The sequence below is a fragment of the Opisthocomus hoazin genome, chromosome 1 (genome assembly GCF_030867145.1).
Source record: "Opisthocomus hoazin isolate bOpiHoa1 chromosome 1, bOpiHoa1.hap1, whole genome shotgun sequence".
In the NCBI taxonomy this organism is placed as follows: domain Eukaryota; kingdom Metazoa; phylum Chordata; class Aves; order Opisthocomiformes; family Opisthocomidae; genus Opisthocomus; species Opisthocomus hoazin.
The window spans coordinates 35546052-35567237 of record NC_134414.1 but is presented as its reverse complement, the minus strand read 5'-3'; the positions used below and the strand labels follow the sequence as shown (position 1 = coordinate 35567237).

Here is a 21186-nt window from a genome sequence, read left to right as displayed (position 1 = left end):
CATTAAAAGCAAGACAGTTAAAACTTATTTTCTGAATTTAATCAGATTAAGATCTGCAGGAGAACTCATCTGTGGCAAGATGATACCAGGCTACTTTTATGATTCAGTCGTATATTAATGTAAAATGGTTTAGGTAATGAAATAACACTGAAAGCTGTTCTGTTCAGTGTCACTATTGTTATGTGGTATTTTATTTCTTTTTTTGTACAATATTATTAGCTTGAAGAGCAGTAACATATTTAATCAAATAATGTCTTAGAATTTAATTCTCACAAAGTTTTCTTCCATTAATTGCATTTTCCATTCTGAAATGTGGTTACCGATACATTTTCTACCTCATAGAATATTAATATAAAATTTAATACTATTTCTATTTTTTTTATTTATTCTCATAATACCCATTAAAGGCTGTAAATTTTCTGAATGGTAGATTTGAACAAGTGAGAAGCTTTGTGTTATAACCAGAGAAGTTGATGAGGTACTGAACAGGCAGCAAGTATGTTGGGAAGTGACAGATCTCTAAATAACATTTAAATAATATTAGCCCTCAGAATGCAGCTTTTTTTTTGTGCTTTCTGTTATCCTATATGGCTAAAGGATTAGAAACAAGGAATAACTGTGGTGTATTAGGCCACTGGCAAAATAGTAGCAGAGTTATGGTTTTACTGTCTTAGCCGAGTTGAATGGTTTTGAGCATTGGTATGATCAATTCTCCTTGAACTGTTTCTTGTATTGTCCTTGCAAATATAGTAAGCTGAAAGTTTTAAAGAAAAAGGAAATACGGTGAGGGCAGTAGTTTAGTTTATATCCTACTATACTGCATTTATACAGTTCGGTAGCATGGAAGTATTTTTCTTGGGGAATTGCTCTGTGTTCCTTAATTTTCATTTAAAATGTTTGTCAGTCAGTGTACTGGCAGTAAATTAACAGGAGGAAGTCAGTGTTTAAATAATACCATTTGACTGCATCATCTGAAATGTTTTTAGGGACTTTCCACTGGATTTCCACTGTGGTAATAGGTAGTTTTTTTAGACAGCTTTTTTTTTTTTTTTTCCTTAAACAGAAGCTTTGGCTCTTGGTCTTTCATAAAGCTACTGTATAAACAGTAAACTACAAATGCACCCTTAGTTAGCCATGTTTACTGCAGTTTACTAATTTGGAACAAAATATGTAAGTTACATAGCATAAATCTATTGTTTTGCAGTGTTTTAGTAGTTAACTTGGAACAGCACAATGAATACATCTGTACTGTGTGTGAAAAGACAGTAAGATGGCAAGGCTAAGTCTGAAGACAGCTGTTGGAAATTTGCTCCTCACCTTTCGCTTTAAATTCCATTTTACAGTGATGAAACTAGTTATTTCACAGAAGAATTGAGTCTTGATGCAAATACCTAATGGCCTCCCTCTGACACTGAGGAAAAATGAAGGGAGAAGAATAAGCCCACATTCTCTTTCTGCAGAAAAACAGATTCTGGTGTAACCCCTTGAAAAGGGAATTCTTTAAGTACTTTGTTTCCTTTTTCAGTTGTGTAAGAAAGTGGATCTGTAATTTGTAAGGGTTATTTAACAAAGGAAAGTTTATGAAAATGAATGTATGATTACCTTGGTTTTGTCAATTTTGTTCTAAATGGCCTATGTTACTTGGCAGTGAAACTTGAAATAACAGTTTTTAATACCAAACAGTAACTTTCAGCTTCTAACAGAAGGGCATTGCATTGCACTCTTAAATACCTTCTTGTAATTGAATCTATTAATTTATGACTGTATGGAAAAATCTTTTGCTATTTCTATGTATCTTTTTTCTATGGAGATAGCCAAACGGTGTGTAATTGCCTACTTTGTATCTTGCTTCAAGTGAATGAGATAAAGAAAATCGAAGATGAACTAATTAAAGTGAATGAAATAAATATAGACTGGCTTATGTGGGATATCATAGCCCAAATAGTTCTCTGACCAGTGATTTACAGTATCATATATTTTTAGCAAATGCCAGGAGTTGTTGTGTAATCATATTTTCCAGAATGTTAATTTTCATTTCAGAATAAATTAATTGGCCTCTTTGTGCTTGGTTTTTTTTTGTTTGTTTGTTTTACTGAAAGCTTACTTTGTGAGTGCTAATTGAGTCAAAATTTCAGTAGGTTACCAGATTGGTCTTCTCTGTTTTGGTGAGACTACATGGCCAATGTATGTGCTTCATATTTGCTTGTAAGACTTTGAGGAAAATTTAATTTATAAGTTACTGTTATTTTTTATCCTTGTTTGATTTGTGTGTATATCTCTCTATCTTACTCAAGTATAGGCCCCTCTAAGCCTTTGTAGGGAAGGCAGGGTACTTGCTTGCCAGATAAAGCTACAGTTAAGCCATGAGAATGTATATCCTTAACAGACTATGCCCTGGGGTAACTGTTAATAAAAACACATTTGTTTTTAGTTTCATAATTATATGCAGGCAAAATATTTCAGATTAAACTGGCTATTGAAATGACTGCTTACCAGAATTTTGTATAAAGCAGTTTCTCAAACAGGGATGTACTTGAATAAGGAACTGCATCAGTCATTGTGCATTGTATTCACTCATTTGCAGGGGTGTGCAAGCACATGTCATAGACATGTGAAAGAATTATGTACGCACACATCCACACTTCAGGCACTTAAAATTTGGATTTTCATTTTCTTGTAGCTGGGAGAAAAAAGGCACATTTTTATGTCTATAATTTGAAAATTAGAGGTCTTCCTAGTGTAGTCATGGGAGCTTTTCAGGATCAATTTTAAAAACAAAGTTTGTGTTTTGCACAGAATTTATTCAAAGAAGTTGTGTGTGTATTTTATTCTGAACTTGCTACTCAGAATACGTACTTATGGAAGTATGTTATTTTCACAGTAATTTCTGCATGATCATGCTTTTATGTGTTGAGGTAATAAACGTAGCATTATCTATTTTGTTTTATGGTGACGTATGTTGCATAGTAATCTTATGTGAAGTGTGCAGGTGACTACTAGAGTTAAATTTCTGTTTTTACAGAAAAAGTAAATACCAGCAGAGTATGAGTACCTCAGAATTCTAACCTAATGTTTTTTTATTTTGTTTGTGTCCTTGTGCAGTTGTTTTTCTAAGTATGTCTGGCTACAGCTTAGCAAGAAAAAATACATTTTGCTTTTCACTTATGATTTTATGATTTCTGTAGATATTTCCATGCAAGCTTTAGTCTTATGTGTATCATTTCCAATATTGCTTAGGGTCTGAGAGGAGTTACTTGTCTTAATCATATGTACTGAGGTATTTATAGTTGTCCTCTTATCTGTTCTCTGATTCCTTTTTGATATTATCATAACATTTTGCCTATCTTAGGCAAAGGAAATGTCTTTGTATTTCAGATGCTTGGTTGCTTCTCTCCTTCTGCATGATGGGGAATACTAAAAGACAGTATTTTAAGTGGATTTAATACATCTGAGTGTTTTTAACGTATATAAACACTAGTGAAAAAATGTCGTGCCTTTTCTGGGCTGTTCTTGTATCATAACTGCATTCTTTGAAAATCAGTCTCCAGCCACTAACTCTTTCTCTTAGATGTCAGTGGATTAGTGTCACTATGTTAGTTGAAGCAAAAAGTGTTAATTGCTTATTCAAGGTTTAAATCCATGACTTCTATAGAAAAATTGCTTTGAAGCTGAAGCAATTTTGTCATCGATTAAATTTCATATCTAACAGACAGATTTTACTGTTTGGTTTTTTTAAGCATTAAACCCTGAGGCAGGTGTAATGATGAAACTACCTGTGAAAGTTGAGTTAGTTATACAATTACTGTTTTTTTCATTTGGATAGAACTGTATCAGTTGAAGAGATTTGGCTATGTGTACGTTAGCAATTAGCACAATTTGTAAGACTGGGTCTCGAACGCAGAATAGTTGGTGCTGGGGCCCCAGACACCATATTGTTACAAATTAAAAGGGATTTTTATTTTTGACTCATTCTGATCTCGTAGACTGAGTTCCTTTTTAGGAGTGTATTTTGAAGTTTAGTTGCCTCTAAAAGTTGCTGTTCTCTCTGCTGTGCATCATAGCATAGTAAGTGGTGATGGTAACGAGACCTGATTTTTTTGATTCCTGATCTGAACTAAAATGCTGCTGTAGACACACTCAGTGCATTTTCAACAATCTGAATGTTTTTCTGGCACTCTATTTAGAATAGCAGGGTGATGCCTGTAAAAGATGCTAGGTTCAAAGTATCATGTCAAGTTTACAAAAAAAAAAAATATCGTGACCTATTCTGCTGAAACAGGAAATAAGTATCTCTGCTGCTTTGAGGGACAGAATGCCTAGAGTAAGTCTGGTCGTATATCACACTTTGCAAGATGACTGGATCTAATGCTTTTAGAGCTGCACTTAAGTGGCTCACATTTGGCCATTGTCCAAATTTTATTTTAATAACTAGTAGTGTTTGGGATGACTTTCTTTCTTTGTGTATGAATTCATAAAGAGGTAGTAAACCCATGTTTTTCTAGTTCAGAAGACTTTAAATAAGGCTGACCTTGTTTTGGAAGTTAAGTTGATAGCATAAGATAAATTAACATTTGATTATTTAATATGATTCCCAAAATACTGTATTAGCTAGAACAGATACTAAGATTTTTTTGAAATTTTTGTTGTAAAAGTTGGACATAGGTAAAAAGCTCATTTACATTAGCTTTACATAGGTTAATGAAACCATCATGCAAAATTAAACTGTATCATAATCGCCTTTTTTAAAGGTAATATTTGGAGCATAGCTGTTGCTTTAGAAAGATAGAATAGTTCTAGTTCTTGTAATTTTGGAGGATGAGTTTTTGGTCTGATGCTATGTGGAAATCTGTGTTATGAGTTAGCTGATATTTTGAAAGAACATTTTAATTAACATCTCAGTTTAGCATAGCTGTGCCTCCTATTGTTAGGTGATGTAATAAAAGCTCAGCTACAGCCCCCACGGATTAGCACAGAGACACAGTGCCAGAGGGGGAGCCCAAATAATACCCTGCCTCGGGCACTACAGGTCCATCACAGGAGCCATCAGCCCATCAAAGGACCATCTCCACAAGCCCAGAGTAGCACAGAGGCACAAAGGCAGACAAGGAACACAGGTTAAGGACTTGGAGGAAAAGATGGTCTCCCAGGAAGCCTCAGCCCCACTATCCGTGTGTGAGACCCATCGGGACGAGTCAAGGCTGGAGCATATTTTAGGCTGAGAGGAGTCCTGCCTAGGGGTACGGGGCACACTATGGGCTGCAGGGGAAGAGCATTTTGGGATTGCGGAGGTTTTATTATGACACACTTTGGATATGAACCAATGGTGGAGAAAGAGAGTGATTTGAGGAGGAACGTTTACGGGAAGATAGCAATATTTATGAGATAGAAAAGGCCGGTCACTTTTAAGTAATATGCTGGTCAGCACACTTGTCTGACCATGCCTTGCACCTGGTCAGTCCAGTCTGTATTATCTTATCAGATTCCTTTGTAACACATTTCCTGAGTGAGGGACCCTTACTCTGTGCACATGGGTGTGAGTGGGGGCCTGAATGCCAGAAGCTGGAGTGGGACCGTGAGTCGGCGGGTCTGTCTGTGGTGCTAGCAAGTGGAGAGGCTGAACTGAATGGACTTGAGTGCCATCAGCTGGAGTGGGATTGTGTCTGTGGTGCCAGTGACTGGAGAGACGAGTGAGTGAAACGAAGTGCTGGCCGCTGGTGTGGGACCAGGGTTCAGAGACCTGTGTGTAGTGCAAGTGCCTGAAACCCCAGGGGGTCTTACGTCCAGATACCAGCAACTGGGGAGACTGAGTGAACCCTGCTGCTGGATGGATCTGCATCGTGCATGTGTGTGTATGTTAATATATAAATATATGTTGGTGCTGCCTGTGTCTGAGTGCTTTGTGGGTATGTCATTGTTACCATGGTGTATATGCATATGTGATGCATGCATGTGCTTTGTGTGCATCTGCCTACTGGGAATACATTTTCCACCTGGCTACTGGTTGGTTCTGGGGGCATGGAGCTGCAGTAGCTTCTCTTCTCTCAAGTTGTCTGATCTGACCTGATATTTTGCCCTACTACCTTTTTGTTATGGTATATTGATTTTGATGTTTCATTACTGGTGCTTTTTAAGGTATGTGAATACGGAAATTGGAAAAAGTTTATTATTACAGATACAAAGTATTTGATAGATCCTCTTCTATATTAGTGTTTACTTAAAAAAGCAAGTCTTCTGCAGGAATTGTTGAGTGAAAACAGTGTCTTGCATAGACACCAAACACTTGTAATGTAGAAGTTCATGAATAGGTGAATGTCTTGACATGGGAAGTGACTCAGTGTGAAGAGACTTTGATTTTGCTAACTTCTGTTACTCATTCACTTTGAAGTGGTTCGTTTTATTAAAAAAAGGTGACATTGCGTCTTCAGTAGTGGAGCACTGTTTTCAGTAAGCAGGAAGTGTGAGCATGAATTCACTGTTGTGTTATAAAGCAGGAGAAAAACAATGTCACTTGAGCATGTGACATCCTTTCCACCATCACTACAGTGCTTTAAAACTGGATTGTATATTTGCGAAAGAATGTATTGGAGAAAAATTCTGCCTTTCCAGGCTTGTCCTTTAGTTATGTAACTTTCAGTCTCTGTTTTTTAAATATCTTTTGACAAAGTGTAACGAGTTACTGAAAATCAGGGTAATATAACGTTGATACAGGTGCATCACTAGTTATGGTGGCTGTATATGCTTAAAGTCTCTTCAGACAGTCCTGTTGTTTTGGAGCTGCAGGAATGGGGACCACTGCAATAGCCAAGGTATCACAGTGGCTTTGAAAAATCAAGATATATGTAGACTGTGCAACTTGAAAGAAAAGCCTTCGGTGTAGATTAAGGTATGAAAAACATGAAACAATCTAACTGTATACGTAACATTCTAATTGTGTGTAACAGTACACTCAGGTATTCCTTACTAATTCTTCCTGAATGAAAGGTATGGAAAACGTTTCCCTCTGAACTTGTGTTGCTGAACCTTCCTGTCAGAGAGACTCCTTGTAAGTATTTTGGATCTGCTGGAATTGGAGACAGAAGAGATCTTCCACTGAATATCACTTGGGACAGTTTCTCTACAACAGTAGTGTCCAAAGTGAAAAATATTAATTATGTAAAAGCTTAAAAGTGCTATTCCACTCAAACTGTTTATAGATCCTTGACATGAAACCTGAGGGCTTCCTAAAAGAACATCCTCTTTCCTTTATGACTGCTAAAAATACAAGCAATAGCCAGAAACAAAACCAAACCAAATTTTACGCAGTTTTCCAAAGGAGAGCTAGGCTGCCTGATACAGATATTCTAGAATGAAAATTTTTGTTTGAGAACAGGACTTCTCCTTTTCTCAGTCTTGACTGTTTCAGATGATCTTCACAGATGAGTGTGAAAGATGAATGAACCCTGAGTACAGGAGGAGGAAGTTTATCTAGGTAGAATTGAAGAGATATAGACGAATGAAGTTTTTATGAACGTTACATGAACAAATAGTAAAGATGTCAACTTAAAGAAAAGTTAGAGTTGGTAGGAGCTCTGCAGACTGCTACTTAAAATGTTAAATTTCTTCACAAAATTTGTGCTCTTTTTGGAGGGGCTGAAAAACTTTGAGCATCTTGACTGTATACACCTTTATTCCTTCTTATATTTGGTTTAACCCAGCTGAGTAGGAGTGCTTCTCTGTATTCATTTAGAACCACAGTTTTCCATTCTTACTGTACAGGGTGATTATTGTTGCAGGGTTTTGCAAGGCTTGCTGCTTGCAGAATTGCAGCTTCTAGTGAGATAAGCTTGTGGAAAGCAGGTACAAGAGAAAAGTAGTAAGCAAGCAAATAATTTCTGGAAGAAGCGGAAGACATCTAGTAATTTGAAGGTGAGAAGTGGTAATATGGGCTCACTGTGGTCCACAGATGAGGAACATTACACAAAACTGCTTTTTTTTTGTAACTGATGAAAGAAGTCTTTCGAACAAAAAGAGAATTCCCTTGAAGGATTGGTTCTGAGAATGACTGTCTCTGCCATGGTGGTTGAACCTTCCTAATAATGCCTCAAGCCCCTGGTATTGTCAGCTTCTGGAACATCTTTTGCTGCGGTGATGTGTCTTTGCGGTCTGTTACTCTACCAATAACTGAATAAAATTCGTGCTTAAATTATGAAGTTATGTGAATTTTATCTGGAATGCTTGTGATACTGTTTGTCCCCACTAGAATGTTAATGCCTTCAAGTTCCTAACTACTAGCTAAGAATCAGTAAATATAGCTGCCTTTTGTGTATGTTGAGAGTTTGAATGTTACAGCTGTATCTTAGCTGGACCTGAGAGTTGAGAGAACTTTTCATTAACCTTAGAACTCAAATGACCTGTTTATTATTATTATTCCTAGCAACAGAAGAGGGTAATTTCTGCAGTAATTTTCTCAGAATTGTTTATATAGCAATAAGCAAGCTTGAGGGAGCAAAGAAAAGGGAGGAAGGCACGTGGCTTTTGTGAGAAGCAGGAAGATCTTGGGAGGCATAATATAAACAGATGAATTTAACCAAGGCAGAGGTTTTTAAAGAGGGATAAATAACTATGCTTTCGAAGTGGAGATAAGCAAATGAAACAGATTGGTCCAACTCTTCTGTGTTAGAAGGAACTTAACAAACTTGCTATCCAGGACTGTGAGATGGAGTACGAAGTTGTGACTAACTTTTGAATTGTGTAAGTGATCTTTTACATATGTCTGTTTATACACATTGGAAGCAGTTTATCTTACATCATGAGGCACAATTGTTTTTAAAGAAAAGAGCAACACATTTTTCATTTGTAATTCGCAATATTTTCTTTTCACAGCTCATAAGTATTTTTGTTAGTGTGATTAAATGTTACACATTTGAGTTTTTTCTTGTCATGGAGTCTTGTCCATTCAAATTCTCTGCACATGAGTAAAAGCAACCAATCATTATAAATCCTACATTGTTTAACGTAATGTGTTTTCAGATCATTAATTTCAGTTTATTTTATCACTTTGAACAAAACTCAGAGTATTTGTTATGTTGTTTGTCTGGAGTAATATTCTACAGGATATGGTTAAACAAGATGGTAAGCTTATTAGAATCTCCCTGGCTCCTCCTGAGTTAACTGAAGTTTTGAAGTGGTGTTAAAAATCCGTTGATCTTGTTGTCACCAGGGAATTCATCATTAATGTTCCATAAATTTGTTAATGAACTGCGGTATTTTTAAAAATACCTTTATTTTTGAGGTGGCAAAGCTTAGATAAATATACTGGATTTCAAAACTGTATAAGACATTAATTGAAGCATATTAAGCAGAGTAGCTATTAGCCTAAAAGGTTTAGCTAGTTTGTTTTACTAGAGGTATTTTCTTTATACTGAAAGTGATTTCATTTGACTGTACAAAGAGAGGAGTGTCTTGGTACCACAATATCATTAATGTAACAGCTTTATACATCTGGGTAATTGTTTTACACTTTATATGAATACTTCAGACTCTCAAAAAAGATACTCGATTTGAGTATCTGGTTTATATTTAAGTTCAGAATTACTTTTTAAATTTAGAAGTAGAGTATACTTTTACAGTATGTTTGGAAATATTTCAGATGGACTTTTTATTTGAGAATTGGAAACAACTTTAAAGTCCTTTTCTTGCTCGTTTTTTTTTTTTTTTTGATCGTGGCTTATTAGGACTTTTGTGCCCTGATAGTTGAGATGCTTAATTTGCAAGGTTTTGAACAAAAGGAAGGTAGGAAAGAAGGCAGGTTCTTAAGGGTTATGCTGAGATCCCTGACTGTGGCAGTGCTTGTGGTTTACTTGCGGAATTGTCTGGAACGAATGTGAATGAAGATGGGACCACTGGGAAAAGAGAAAAAAGCAAATAAAGGCCTACATTAAAAAAAGGACAACAAAACCTTCAAATAACATAGCAAATTAGTGTCTTGTGGCTGGCCATAATGAATAGACTAACCACAGTATAGAAACCGTTTCTGAATTACGTTGATAGCTAAGGTTAAAATAAACCCATTTTTTTGACGTGCAATTCTTCTGTGGGATATCTAAATTCTCAGTAGAAGTGAACTTTTTTTATTATTGAATATAGTTACTGTTTAAGAGAACACCAGAAAAGCAGAGAAAAAAGCATTTTGACGAATTAAATGAATGCCTAGTCTTTGCTCATGTACGAAGCAAAGCAAATCAGTTTTAATTCTGAAAGAAATAGTGAATAAAATATAGTTACCTTAAAACTTTTTGGCCATATGTAAAAATGGGATGAAAATTCTCTGTTGGAACTAAGAGCGAAAGCTAAGCAAGGATGAGGTGTTTTATTCCCTAACTTTGTATATTGTTAGCCATAGCAAAAGTATCTGTTTTGTTTGTGGTCTACACTGTTACTATTGTTAATGGACCTGCACCCATATGAACTAGGAATCTAAACTTTGCTGATGCAAGCACGTTTTCTGAATCTTAACGTTTACATTTAGTAAATGCTGGGCAATGTAACTCTTCAGTCTGCAGCAAAACCAAAAATAATCTTTGTGTCTTGGATTCTTCAGGCAACAGCTGGCTTCCTATCCCGGTGTTTAGAACAGTGTTTGTGTATGGCAAAGACAGGGAGATTCTCTGTCTCTTTTTCACCCCTTCCTTGCCACTTTCAGCATTATTAGCACTTTTTTCCTCCTCTGAATCCTTTTACAGCTTCTCTGCCTGATAATTTTCCCTTGAGAAAATAAGATGTCATCTTAGGTAGGACAGACAAATCTGGCTTTCCCCTATTCATCTGGCCTTGCTGGCTTGTGTTACTTATTAAGTATGGATAATACAACTCCCCCTACACTTAAAGCAAATAATGTGTGGTACCTCTGAAAAACTAATTTCAAGTCAGCCAGATAGTCGCTGTGTTTCCAATCTCTATCTTGTAAAACAGAGATAACAGTAGTTTTTACCTGGTAGAAGTATGGTAAGAGCAAGCATGATAAAGAGCGATACACCAATATTTCAGAACTCATGAAAATGCATCAGCAAGATACAAGAACAACTGCTGCAATGAATAAGGAAAGATAGAAGAAAGGTTGGAACTAGGAGTGGAGGAAAGGAGGAATGTATTATAGTAGGAAAGAGTAGCATTGCCTCTTGCCACCAGCTATTTTAATAGTTCAGTATAGTTTGCAGCTACATTAAGCTATCATTAAGTTTTTCTTCTCACCTCTCATTTTTTTAATGACTACAGTACACTGAAAATGTTATTTATTTAATCATGCTTAAATGCTTTTATACAAAAATAGAATGAAATAATACAATAAAAATGCTACAATGTCAGTGAAATAAGAACTAAGCTATCTCAAAAACTTGTTGCTTTTCGAGATCATAAGTGTAAAGACACCTGTCTAATGGCTATTCAGATAGGCAGGTAATGACCAGAGGAACAGTGACAAGGTGGAGAACTGAGCCACCTTAGAAGCATAGAATGCTTTGGGTTGGAACAGACCTTTAGAGGTCATCTAGTCCAACCCCCCTGCAATGAGCAGGGACATCTTTAGCTAGATCAAGTTGCTCAGAGCCCTGTCCAACCTGGCCTTGAATATTTCCAGGGATGGGCATCTACTACCTCTCTGTGCAACCTGTTCCAGTGTTTCACCACCTTCATTGTAAAAAATTTCTTCCTTATATCCAGTCTAAATTTACCCTCTTTTAGTTTAAAACCATTATGCCTTGTCCTTTCACCACAGGCCTTGCTGAAAAGATTGTCCCCATCTTTCCCATAGGCCCTCTTTAAGTACTGAAAGGCCGCAGTAAGGTCTCTCCCTGCAGCCTTCTCTTCTCCAGGCTGAACAGCCCCAAGTCTCTCAGCCTTTCCTCATAGGAGAAGTGTTCCATCCCTCTGACCATTTTTGTGGCCCTCCTCTGGACCCGCTCCAACAGGTCCATGTCTTTCCTGCGTTGGGGCCTCCTGGGGCCTCCAGAGCTGGACACAGGACTCCAGGTGGGGTCTCACCAGAGCGGAGTAGAAGGGCAGAATCACCTCCCTCAACCTGCTGGCCACGCTGCTACTGATGCAGCCCAGGATATGGTTGGCTGCTTGGGCTGTGAGCACACGTTGGTGGCTCATGTCCAGCTTTTCATCCACCGGTACCCCCAAGTCCTTCTCGGCAGGGCTGCTCTAAATCCCTTCTCTGCCCAGCCTGTATTGATATCGGGGGTTGTCCCTGACAATTTCAGGGACAACTTGAACTGCATGAGGTTCACACAGGCCACTTCTCCAGCTTGTCCAGGTCCCTGTGGCTGGCATCCCATCCCTTAGGTGTGTCAACTGCACCCCTTAGCTTGTTGTCATCTGCAAACTTGCTGAGGATGCACTTGATTATGCTGTGTGTGTCATTGATGAAAATATTAAACAGCACTGGTCCCAGTATGGACCCCTGAGGGACATCACGTCACCGGCATCCATTTGGACATCAAGCCATTGACTGCTACCATCTGGCTGTGACCATCCAACTGATTCCTCATCCACCAAACAGTCCACCCATCAAAACCATATCTCCCCAATTTAGAGGAAGGATGTTGTGGGGGACCGTGTCAGAGGCTTTACAGAAGTCCAGACAGATGACACAATTGCTTTTCCCTTGTCTACTGGTGTAGTCACTCCATCATAGCAAGCCACTAGGCTGGTTGGGCAGGACTTGCCCTTGGTGAAGCCATGTTGGCTGTCTCACATCGCCTCCCTGTCCTCCAGGTGCTGTAGCATAGCTGGTAGGAGGATCTGTTCCATGATCTTCCCAGGCACAGAGGGGAGGCTGACAGGTCAGTAGTTCCTGGGGTGGTCCTTTCCACCTTTTTTTAAAAATAGATGCAATGTTTCCCTTCTTTCAGTCACCAGGGACTTCTCCTGACTGCCATGACTTTTCAAATATCATGGGGAGTGGCTTGGCAACTACATCAGCCAATTCCCTCAGGACTCTGTGATGCATCTCATCAGGTCCCATGATAATCTGTCTGAATCAGCTGCTCATAAACCCCGGCAAAGGCGACGGATGAAGCCATTATCCCTGTTGCCAAACCTGCTGAGATGATTCACTGGAAGAAACTCATTGGAATGCCAGGCAAACTGTCGAGGGGGAGCTGTTGAATAAAGGCACATAGGATGTATTAAGGAGTGCCAAAGGAGTGGGATGGGGGGCTCAACAAAAGAATTTAGGGATTGTTCGGATCTGTTATGGGATGTTTAAGGCAACGACCAGAGGTGGGGAAGAGAAGGATCAAAGTGGGGAGGAATTAGTATGGGAAAAAGGAGAGAAGGAAGGGATAAAAGGGGCCAGTTGCGTTTAAGCAGGCAGCTGGTTAGTACATTTGCCTGGTGAAGCCCTGTTGACTGATCACCACGGCTTAGCCTATCCTGTTGAACACTTTTCTTTTCTTTTTTTTTTTTTTTTCTCCCCCCATTCTCCTGTGAATGTCTCTCGGCTGTATGTGTGATATGCTAGCAGACTTCAAGCTGGACTAGCCAGCAAGCAGAATTAGGGTCTGAGAGCGTGACAGTAGAGGGACTGAAGTTCTGGGAGATAGCTGGTAGAGAACTAGTGAAGGCTTTTTTTTGCTCTAAGCATTGATCCTGAAGAACAAGGTGTACCTATCTGTGCTGTCTGTGTTTGTGTGGGTGTTCAATGCAATACTGTCCCCTTCTATTCATCTCTGTGTTTGTGGTGAGCCATATTATCTACAATGTGTGATTCTGTCCCTTTGGAATTACTGCTCCACCTTGCTTCTTGTGGAACTTGGGAAGGTGTTAGGGAGCAGCAGCTGCTATTGACCAGACCAGGAGAGGAGGGAATCTGAGAGTCCCTCAGTATACCGAATTTGGCTATGCCAGAGAAATAAGCTTTTTGCTTCTTCAGTTGTCAGTTATCTGTGAAGGGATCCTTTGCACTGTTTGATGCTGCTCTCAAGGCAAGTTTTCTGTATCAGGATTGTACCCAAAAGCACAGAACAAAATTTTCCATGTTGGAGGCCTGGTATTTGAAAAGTGGTTAACACTCTGAACTCTGCTGGATTTTTGATATGTCCTTTGGGTGATTATCACCTCTGAAAGTTACGGTACTTTCACTTTTGGATTTTAATGCATGCAGTGTCCTAACAACTTGCTCTCCATAATGGTGAATAAACACTGTTACTGATTTAAGTGTACACTATATATTTTAGCACAACAGCTAAGTATTCTGAGATTTTTTTTAGTAGTCCTCTGTTATTGCTATAAAAATACTTAACAGAAACAAATTGAAAGTGATAATGAGGGGGAGAGAGGTTGAATGATATTTAGGCAAGAGCATATGAGAAACTATTGCAAAACCGCTCTAACACAAACACTGGTAAATGTGTAAGCGTGAGCAGGTAAGAGGTGTGTCTTAGGTTTGCTCCTATTCCTAGTCCTTATTTTGCAACCTCTTCCAGAAGTTCTATTAATATAAAATTTGTTTTCTGATGAAAACTGCAGCAAAAAAGTTTTCTGTTGAGTATGCGTGTCTTCCTTGCAGTCCCAGTTCAGTTGTCCCTTCACCGTAAGGAGGCCAACTGACTGATTCAGCCATCCAAAGAGACTAACCTGCTATACAGCTGATTTATGAAGCACAATGTATGTCAGGAAAAAGATTAACTGGATATGAGGTTTTTCATGGTTTTTTGTGATTTTATAGTTGGATTCTTCAGGGGCAGCTCTTAAAATCATATTTCTCTGAAGAGGAAATAGCAGTGATCATTTTGTATTCTTACATTCATTTCATTGTAAACATTTCTGAAAATAGGAATAATTCTCTCTGTGAGAAAAGCTTGCCTCCACACTACAGCATGGGATTAGAAGTAGTGTAGTATGAATTTCAGAAGGCATTGCTAGTTATCATGTACTGCTTTTATTTTGACAAAGCTTACCTGGTAGATTTATGGTCATGATTAGTTTTGTTAATAAACACAATGGCTGAAGTAGAGAGCTTCTATAACAAGATTTATATCTCAGAAGCCTGGACAGTTTGTTTTATACCAGCTTTATGCAAACCAGTGTTCTTAGAAAGCTGGTTCTGAATTCTTAGAATACTTAGTCATCTGCTCCTTCTCTAGCTTAAAATGTAATGCTCTTCCGCTCAATTTGACTGTTTACTTTCTCTTTGTTGACTGACTGTTGAGGTATCGTGCAGTGATGAAGAGAGATTAGCTCATTTGTCACCTCCAGATTCATTAAGTAACAATTTTGTTGTATACTGTGACTGGAGAGTACGCTTGGCACCAGGTTGTTTCCTCTGGTTTTAGACGCTCCTTAATAAACAAAGTGATACAGCTTTGCCGAGTACTGTTGCAAGACACATGGGTTTTACCAGCTGTAGTTAAGACTTAAAACATTGTTTGTTATGAATTTGGCAGAGGGAGTAAACGTGATCTATAAACATTATAAAGTATCTGACTGTCAAGATACATAGCCTCCTCCTTGCACCCTACTGACTTAAGGCAACTCCTCGCAACAGTGATGGCATATTTTGCAGTAATTTGCTGCTTGCAGCTCAAAGCAAAGACTTTAAAAGAACTTGTTTGGAATCACTCTTGATGGATGGTTGTGTTCCATTTCGTATCTACGGGAGGATCCTTCTGTAGTCTTGAAGCAATTTTAAGGGGTTTGTGAAAAAAGAAAAGGAAAAAAGGCAATAAAAATCCTGGTGTTAGTAACAAGTAGGTTGACATTATCAGTGCTCCTACAGTTCTGTATGAGACCTAACTTTGTTGTTGTGGTACGTTTTACCAACAATAAGCATGATCATTTACCTAGGCTTGTATTGCGTACTGCCCCGATTCCTGTACAGTGAAGAAAAGGACATATTACCCAGTGCTAGTAGTGAGTTTGGAAGACTGTGTGTGTGACTGCAGGTAAAAAAAAACCCTAAAAAAAGCTGGGGCAGTTGTGTAGCCTACCACTTCTACAGTCGTTAAAATATTTCTGTTGTGTGAAAGCTGGGCCATTTGAAGTTGTTAGATTGAAAAGTTTAGTTGTTTTCTCTTAACTTGGTTTATAAAGAGTGTGAAAATTTACTAGTGGTAAAAGATACAAGATTCCTAGGTCTTAAAAAGACCAATATATAAGCCATAGGACCAGTGATAAAGCAGTAGGTTCAGTGGTTTTTATAGGCACCCAAAACGTAATCTCTAGTTTAGGTAATGGAAGATGGAAGACAAACTGTGGTGGTTGAGTTACCCTGGAAGCGACAGCTATCCGGCCAGCTGGCTGAAAAAAAAGAGGGCCCAAAAGACAATGAGGAAAACAGAAAATTAAAGTCAAGCTGACACTCGTTGCCATATTTAGAAAAACCTCTTAACAAAAATGAACTTGACTTTTGACCTTGTTCTCACACAGCTGTGTTAGTTGTTGGCATGACCAGCAATGGACAATTCTGGCTGTTCCTTTTCTCTTCCTAAAGGATGCGCTCATCAGAGCATGCTTTTACCTGAGACTGCAGTTTAAGGACTTCCTGTAGTTAATGCAGTTATGCTGCACTTCATGAACTCTGCTTCATGAGCCTGTAGTTCATGAGTTTCAGACTCGCTTTACGTTTTTCCATCTGGAATTTCTTATCTTCTAGAAGGTATGTAAGCCTGAAGTTTGATCTCATTTCTGACAAAGGCTAGCCACCCTTTTTGTACCATTTGCTAGGTATAAAGCAGTTCTTAGACTTAAGATGCTGCTAGTTTATTCCAAAGACAGTGTTAAGTTTTCATTTCAGGCAGGTGAGGTGAATCCATGTGAGCTGAAGGAACGTATTTCTGGGACTCTTTTCCTCTTTTTGATAAGTTTAAAACAGAAATTGTTTTTAGGAAAATGAGAAAAAGATTAGGAGACCCTCTTTTAGTTACTGCTGCACGTATGCATGCTGTTTAAACAAGTGCATAAATATTCTGTGGATTGATGGATCTTCTGTTTAGCAAAGAACAGTAGAGGCCCTGCAGTATTCAAGTCTATAGTAGTTACTGACTTTTTTAAATAATGTCAGAGGACGAGATTTTAGAAGGGTTGAAAGAGCGACTGTGGAGTTTTATCTGAACTATTGTTGCTGAAGAGAATGGGAGATTCATAGAAGGGAAATCATATGGGAACTACTACATGAATTTGCTTAAAGGGAATTAACTGTAGTAGTCCATAGTGAAATGACTTTTTCATAATACTTCTGTGCTTAACTGCACATTCTCTGATGGTTTCAGAATGATAGATGTTTAAGATTAAGGTATTCTATATGGTCAGCCTTTTCCAGATATTCAGTAATTTTGATTTTCAGTGGTTTGTTGGAATTGCAGCCAACAAAAACAAGATAATGTTGGCACATCAGAAGCACCACGTGTGCTGTTGCTTCAAGGGAAGACATGGTTTTTCTTCATTATGTTGTGCCACTTATGAGGTAAAGGCTGGAAGTTTACAAAAGCTAAATTTTCTCCCATTAATGCCCCATTTGGAAGTGGAGAAAGGAATGCTGCAATCATATAATACTACAGATAAATGGGGAGACTCAAATTATGTTTGTGTTAATGAAAAAACATTTTTGAAAATAATAGGTTTTCGAAAGTGCTGTCAGTTTTTATTTGGATTTTTTTGGAAGTCCACAACATTGCAATACTAGCATTGCCTTCAGGCACTGTCAGATCTTCCAGAAGTTTTTCATAATTGTAAAACAGAAAAAAACCTCCTAATTCTAAAGTGTGAAGTGTGATGTTTTTTCAGATGGAAGAAAATTTAGAACGCCAAAGAAACTGAACACGGCATGTAAAATTTGTCTATCCTCTGAGTTAAGTGTACTGCTTGTATTACGAGATTACGGAATAGCTTAATGCAACTAAATTAAGGATGTACTGAGTATGAACTAGTATAAAGAGGCAAGTCTGTTAGTGTAACTAGGGGAGTGTGATCAATGGTTTTACTTATCTGTCTGTCTTACTGACTTAATATTATGTTTGCAGAGATAGTTGCAAAATACCAAGAATTTGGCAATTTGTTTACCCACTGGAAATACCAATGGGATGTTGCATATATTACATTTTGTCTACATTGTACATGTAATGTCTTCAACATATTTTCTTGATTGAATAGTTAACGAAGACAATCAGTAACAGAACAAGCAATGCTACTGATCTCTTAAAAATAAATTTTGTGGGTGTATTGTAGCTTGTTCAGTTGTACTCTGAAAATACTTAAAATTCTGATGAATGAGTGACTCCAGTTTTCCTGCAACAATGATCCTTTGTGTAATATTCCCCATGTTTTTGGAATATTCATATGGTTATCATGTTGTCTCTTTTACATAGCAAAATAGAAGTCTGTAGACTCAGTCGGTATTTCAGAGCCAGAATTTACTGGCACAAAAACCTAAATTTTACTGTGCTAGAATTTGTATGGCCCAGAATTTTAAAACCAGGTTTTAATTTGATCAAAACAAAGCCATAACTGCTTTTTCATTAGAAACAAAGGAAGAAACAAAACCAATCTGCAGCCCATAGGGCACCCTAGAAACTCCTGACTTGATCATTTTGTGCTATGTAAATAGTACATTTCTATGGCATTCCACAGTTTGTTTTGATTTTTGTCTCTAATGGGAAGGTTAAACAGGGAATTTCTAAGGAATTGCAAAAAATAGTTTTCAGAATTGCTACAGATCATCTCAGATTTTTAAGAAATTCATTTTAAAGGAGTTTGTTCATAACAGTTGTAGAAGTCTTAGTCTGCAGGACTGTTTTGCAATGTATAATGATTGTTAAGAGCTCCTTGTACAGTAAATCTTAGGGTTTTTGTTTCTGCTTGTCGGTGTTTATTTTTTCCCTATGGAAACTCCAGGGTACAGTATCTTCTGCAACTGGCAAGAGCAATTTGTCTCTAACTTCCAGGGCTGAAAATGGAAGTCACTGATGAATTTGCTGTTTAATATTTGAATACAGCTATTTTTAACATAGTTCCAAAAATGCATGTGAATCTTTGCAGTACTGTATTTTTTTTTATAAATAATTTATTCAATTTTATTTATAGTTCTGTTAACTAAGTCATTCTGCTGTGGTACAAGAATTCCACAACTTAATTACATTCCTCAGGAAATGAGAATCATATACTTGCAGTGAGGTCAAATACAAAAGAACTAAATCATTACTTTCATCAACTACTTCTTTTACCTCGCACAAATCCTAGAATTCCAAAGCCTTAAGTCTCTGTTATACAACTATATTTGACCATGAAGGAATAGGCTTTATTTGGTTGAGTTTTTTTAACTAGCACTGGCGCTGAGGCTGTTTGGTTTAAGTTCAAGGTTTGCAGAGAGCCAGTTGCACTAGTTGGAAAGAGTTGAAGGTAAAAGTCAAGATTTTTAGGTCATACCCCAACTGTAAAACATAAAATACTGCATATATATTTTAATGGATTATACACCTAGATTTTATGTGCCTTTTAGAGGTTTGCAGAGTGATTATATGTTGTGTACTTTTTGTGCAGTAGAAGCTACTGTCTTTGTTTTCTCTCAGTTGATTACTTACTCCAGTAGTGTACCAGCCCAGATATTAAAAAGCTCACCTCCCTCACCCAACGAGTGGGATGGGACAAGCAGTTACTTCAAAATCAAAATTTGTAAACTGTTAATAGCTTACAGCGGCTGCTCATTTTCTTTTTTTTTTAGTTTACCTAATCCAATGTAAAACTTGGAAATACCTCCTTCTGCCTTGAATGATTTCATCCCCTTGCCCTTCAGTCTTCATGTTAGGAGTTCAGGTATTGCCTTTTCTGAGAGGATTTTGAAACAGCTGAGCTTCTGGGATTGTAATGTTAGAAGTACTAAGAGGGATTCAGAAAGGAGTTGGGCTGTTACTCAAGTTTTGTGTATTTAAAATTTTTGCGTCAGAGAAATGATTAGAGCCCTGCTTCTTAGCAGAGTATGGCTTCTGACTCCGAGATTAGAAAAAATTGAATGTATCAAAGAAACTACCTCGATGGGATACAAGGTGAGGTTGAGCCACTGTATTTGAACCAGAAGATACAAAACTAGTAGTAAAACTGCGCTTATTTGTTTTTCTGTTACTTTAGTTTTGTTTGTAAGATGGACCACACAGTACAAAGTGTAGAGAGTATTGAGGACTTCTGTAATAATGTGGTTACATACTTTCTCTTTTCTTCAGATGATGATTTGTTCCTGTGAGTCATGATTTTTTTTTTGCATGTAATTTTGATATAATTTTGAACTCCCTGAGAAACAAAGCCTTGTGTGATCTGGGAGATGTGGATCATGCAACAGTGCCTTAATTGCATTGCCATGTTTCCATTGGTGAAGCTGCTAATTCGGTAAAGGTGATGTTAGGGATCATATATCGTTTTTCTACATAATTGAAATTTTTTCATGCTTATTTCTTTTCTGACATTATGTGTATAATGAAGTGCTTCAGGGGAGAGACAGTTTGATTCAGGAGAACTGAAGCCATCTGGCCAGACTGAGGCTTTGTTTTCACAATTAAAAGAGAAAAATAGTAGTGGGAGTGGCATGGGTTTGGATTTTTTTAACCATGGTAACTATGTGTGGGCAGTGCTGGCAAAGCAGGAAGAGATATTTCTGTTTTGTTGAGGTGACCTTGCTGAGGCAAGACCTGTAGCTCTGTCTGAGACTGACCTTACGTTTTGTTTCCCTAGAGGTGAAAATTTTTTAATCTTACTCAGCAGTGTAGAACAAACCTGAAAACTTGTGGCTGTAAAATCAGCTTGGAACTAACTTGTTAAAATGCAAGTGGTTTTAACCTGTTTCTTCGTTCGTATCTATGAGCTGTTGTTCTGCAGTGGGAAGCAAACTTAGATGACTGTCTAATAATTTTTAAAATTTTTTTTTCCTTTAGTTTAGATCTGTTTTTAATTAACATGCATATGTGTGGGATTTCTGATTATTCTGGGTATAATGTCATTCTGTGAAACGAGGCTAGCATAAGATTTTGAAAGACTTAACTGATGGAGAGAGGCCCGCTTTGATGAGAGGTGAAGGAATTTGGAGAGTTCATAAAGGTACTGAATGCCTCTTCAGAGTTGTATTCCTCAGTCTGTCTTGTTAAAAGAAGTATCTTTTGAGTTAAATGGATGCAGCGGAATAATGAATCTGCTCCAAAGAAATGATGTGTGATTGTTTGT

At 37.7% G+C, this 21186-nt stretch overlaps 1 protein-coding gene across 7 annotated transcripts in view; it reads left to right on the top strand.

Annotated features, from left to right (window-relative positions):
• Window positions 1–21186, top strand: part of LRCH1 (leucine rich repeats and calponin homology domain containing 1) — a 144899-nt gene that overhangs the window by 19835 nt on the left and 103878 nt on the right. The gene's annotated exons all lie outside the window — the stretch shown is intronic.